Raw genomic sequence first — 4,828 nt, 5'->3', positions numbered from 1 at the left:
TATATATATGTATTATTCTATATAAAAGTCTCTTAAAATGTAAAGCAATATTATGTCTGTAACTATAATATAAATTAATATTATACGAAATTACCTTCATATTATTTATATTGAAATATATTGAAATATATATTATGTTATGAAAAAATAATAAGATGATAACTAAAATTATATAATAAAATAAAAATATATTAAAAAATAGTAAAATAAATAATAAATATTACATATATATATCTGTATTCGTTAATTTGTTAGTTCACTGTCCTGTAAATTGTTACAAAAGGTTTATATGTATACGTATATATATAATTTTTTAAAAATATTTTTAAACAAGTAAAATTTTCAAAATTTCTCATAAGATTCAGAGTTTTCAGCTTGAAATTATTAAAAAATTACAATTACAAGTACTTGATTCATTTGCGTACAATTCTTATTTGTTTATAAAAAAAAACTTGTTTATTTCTAAAATTTATTTTAAAAATAGAACAAAAATTAAAAATAATTCTAATAATTTCGACATACTATTATCCTACAATAAAATTTAAGCAATTTATTAAATAAGCAACTGTATCCATGCGAATTTCACGAATACAATCGAGATATTGTAAAAATACATCTGCCCTGAAATGTGAATTTCAAAGAAATTCAAAGAAATTCACATTTCAGGGCAGATGTATTTTTACAATATCTCGATTGATATCAATCTTCAAAGCCGCGAGATATAAAAATCGATGAACTACTCTGATCTTTACGTAATGCGTGTCGCATGTTCCTCTGATTAATTCCTCTTCTGAATTTGATATCAAGGTCAGTGACAGATACCGATTTCTCGGCTTCTTGTAAATTGTGTTACACATCCGTAATGTCCCGTTTATGTTTATTTGTGCGAAATAAATTCTGTGCTCCAGATATTTTCGAACGTCTGAATAACGACGTAAAATTTTATTTCGTAAAACAGTGCAATAAATAATTTTAACAAGAGATAAAAATGAAATTCCATGGGAAAATATAATTCTAATAAAAGAACAGCTAATTTTCTAGAATTCTAGGAAGAGAGCGCTCTTCCTAGAATTATTAATTCTAGGAAGAGCGCTCTCCTCTGATGAAATATTTCGTATTTCGAGGCATATTACGAATCGAGGAAAATTGCGATTACGATCTAAGCGAATAGAGAATAAACTTTCTTAAGCATTTAGGAATCCTTCCCGCGTTTTCTGTCTTTCTCTCTTGAAAATCGATTGAATCATCTGCTTAGATTTGTACGTATGATGCATAATATGAAGCTCGAGATGGTAAATGCATGACTCTGTGTGTGTGTATATATACGTGTGCTGTATATGAATTGCATAACGGAGCATTTGAGCAATGAAGAAAGATTCGAAGTCGATGTCTATATAAGCTAAGAAGTCCCATAGAATTTTGATGAAATAGACGCGATCGATCAGCGATTGTTCTCTATGTCTCTCTATGATTTCTCGAAAGCACTTTTTTAGGACCTCTCGCTGTGATTGCATAACGTTTTCCGTGCTATGATTTTATGGATCCAATAGGTTTGCGTTTCTATTATTTATAATAGAAAAAAGTCGAGATAATCCGTATCGATTCGAGTCTGCCTTCCCAATCGCTAACAGAGAGCTGGTTCTGTTCGACCTGAGCGACGCGCGCCATGAGGATGCACGTAAGTGCATTTTTATCATAGCTCCCGGCTACAGTGCATGCACCTTTCACTAGCGGAAGTGAACAGCTGAGAGGCAGACGCGTGAGAGCGACCCAGGTCATTATTCACTCGTTACAGGCGACCGCTTCGTGCGAGCTGAGGCATCGCAAAACGCACGCTTGAGTCGGTTGTCGACCGACCGTTAAGTTGGAGTCAAGAGTCGGCCAATTATCGATTGACTTATCACTAATGTTTGCCATATTCTTTCGTTAGTCTCTCCTAACAGAACAACAATTTGTTGTGCATATCGTATTAATTTACAGAAACTTGTAAGGTGACGCTATAATTTTTCTTTAAATTTCTTAGAGTCCCTTTAATAACATTTTAATGCTTAGAAAAATTATACTTTTTGTTATAATTTCTTGTTATAATTTTGAAATACTATTTCGTTGTTATTTAAGAAAATAATCTACTCTTTGATTTAACCAAATCGAAAGATCTCTCCAGGATTTCGATAAAAGCGGACGATAAAATTGACTCTTACTTTCTTATCAGTACGTCACTGTTAACGATCAGTTTGAGTTTCAGAAATTCACCGATTGTCATCGCGATTGAAGAGGATTCGCGCATTAAAAGCGGAATCTCTTCAGTCTTCATACCGTGGCAATTAATCGCGCAACATGGTGAATATACGGATGCGATGTACGAAGTAAAGGAACAGAGCGCAAAGCGCACGTTGCGCTTTCTCAGCGACTTATGATTGCGCAATTGCGCGAAGATGGATACACGCACACATGAGCATGCACATACTGTAACGAGTTTCTCATTGGTGTGATCCGAGGTTTCGCCTGTGAAAAGATGCGGTTAATGGCGAAAAAAGCACTATCACCGATTTATCGGGGGAATAAAATTATATAGGAAGTAAATCTAGACCCTCTTCCTCTCTCTTCGTTCTTCTTATTTTCTCTTTCCTATTCGAAGCGCGCTGTAACTTCGCCACGTAACTGCTACTGCCATTATCTCCGACCTTCTTTCGATACCAACCATTTATTAATGATTACAAGCAATTACTATCCCTGCTATTTTTCATTATTTTATGGAGTTCCAATCTAATGATTACCTGCCAACAATACGAACTGGTTCGGGCCAGTATAATCTTGATCAGTTTCGATATTTTAGACAGTTTATTAGAAGTTATTTTAGAAGAACATTACATCTGTATTTATGTTTGTGGCGACAGAACGTGATAATATAATTTCAATGAAACTAAATACTCCTAAAAAGATAATTAGTTTTTTTTTTTTTTTTTTTTAAGAAATATTTTAAAGTATCATAATTTTAAAAAAATGTAAATAAAAATCGTAAAATTATAACATGATTGTCATCGTAAAATAAGAGTAATCTAACGTTTCATCAAATTTATATATGTATTTCATTCTTCAACTTCCGGATCGCTCTGTATAAAGAAAGCTAACTCTTATTATTACATTAGAAGATATTTAAATACGGAAACTAAGCATCCAATTGTCTGGTGCTTTTATCCGCTGTCATCAACGGGTTGTAATTAATTATTCGGCGCTTGTATATCTCGACAGAAATCTCTTCACACATGCATATACGTGTGTCTACAATCGCGAATGATCCACGAACAACCTAGACCTCCCAGGACGAGCTCTTCCTCTTGGATGTATGGCTGCTTTTAATGACTAAGCCACACTCGCCGTTAAGTTATTCATCAGCCGCAGTCCAAGGAGCTGATGATGTCCACGAAACAATAGGGGACTCGTACCGATTCTCTCGTCTGGTGCATAAATGTCGTTTGCAGCGATTATTAATTCCGCTATAACACGGGAAGAAGGAAGCAGCGAGTTAATAATCCCAACACTGCACTGAGGGAATTGGCGTCTGTCGGTGCGATGAGAGTGCCGGCTGTGTCGGTGAAACTCGAGCGTAGTCTCGGCGACCTCTGCAAAGGTCGCTCCTCTTGCTCCTCGAGGAAAGTGAGGCCTGAATAAAGTGCAAGTGGAAGCGGATAATATCGTAATTGCGCAAAATCACTTGATGAGCGATTCGAGACAATGATAGACGCTTTGCACGGAGACAAGTGATGCTTGGCGAACGTAAAGAGAATCGTAAACGTAAATCAATTAGCAAAATCTTTTGCTGAAAATTCGATTCGGTAAATTGATCATTAAAATTCGATGAGACATCATGAATTTCGCACAGTGTTTCAATAATTTAAAAATAAGAGCCTAAGCACAGAAATTGTCATAAAGTTAAGGGTACACGATAGATAAAGTGTGTCGGCCAACTGTTGTGCCGTTTATAAAAAAAATTTGTTAGCAACGTAATCGCACAATGAATACATGGGAAAAATAATTATTTAACTAAAAGATTTAAAATTTTAACTGGAGGTGGATCTAAAGATAATTTTGTTGCCATCAAAATAATTTTATTGGAAACTTATAAGTAATAAAAGCAACGATGCAAAAAATTTTGATTCTAGCGACTAGTTTTATAACAAATAAATTTTAATTGTTTTCTATAAACGGCACAATGGCCGATACTTTGTCTATATTGTGCTGTTGCTCTTAAATCTTTATGTGTCGAATTATGATTCTGTCAGAAACAGTTACGACAAATTGCGAATTTTTATGCCCTAACGCGTCAAAATGATTTGCGTTACATTTCGACCGAAGACTTTGGTGAAACCAGGCGCAATTCTGTTGAGGGATTAGTTTAGAAACGCGGACGGACCGCGCAGGCGACGACACAATTACGCTATTAAGCAGTTGCTCAATCGTTAGGTAAACGCGCATCTTGAATCTTCAAATTGATGTAACGAAAATCACCGGCCATTTGATTCGATTTTATCAATACGATGGTAGTGGAAAATCTCACAAAACGTCCTGTCCGCACATTATACATATTTCATGCTGCTCTTCATATAATATATATTCGTGTAATATATATAAAATGTTGTAAAATCCATTACTTCTTATAGCTACTCCTACGAATTTCGTCTTAGAATTACCTTTTTTACTGGAAAAACATACCATAAAATAGATTTTAAGATCAATAATATTTAAAAAAAAATATAAGTAAACATGAAAATGTAAAAATAATATAGAAGGTAATGTATTTAATATAATTCTAAGAAATCGACAAATA

The sequence above is a fragment of the Trachymyrmex septentrionalis genome, unplaced genomic scaffold, assembly GCF_001594115.1.
Source record: "Trachymyrmex septentrionalis isolate Tsep2-gDNA-1 unplaced genomic scaffold, Tsep1.0 scaffold38, whole genome shotgun sequence".
NCBI lineage: Eukaryota > Metazoa > Arthropoda > Insecta > Hymenoptera > Formicidae > Trachymyrmex > Trachymyrmex septentrionalis.
The sequence above is the reverse complement of the archived record's forward strand: the minus strand, read 5'-3'. Positions refer to the sequence as shown.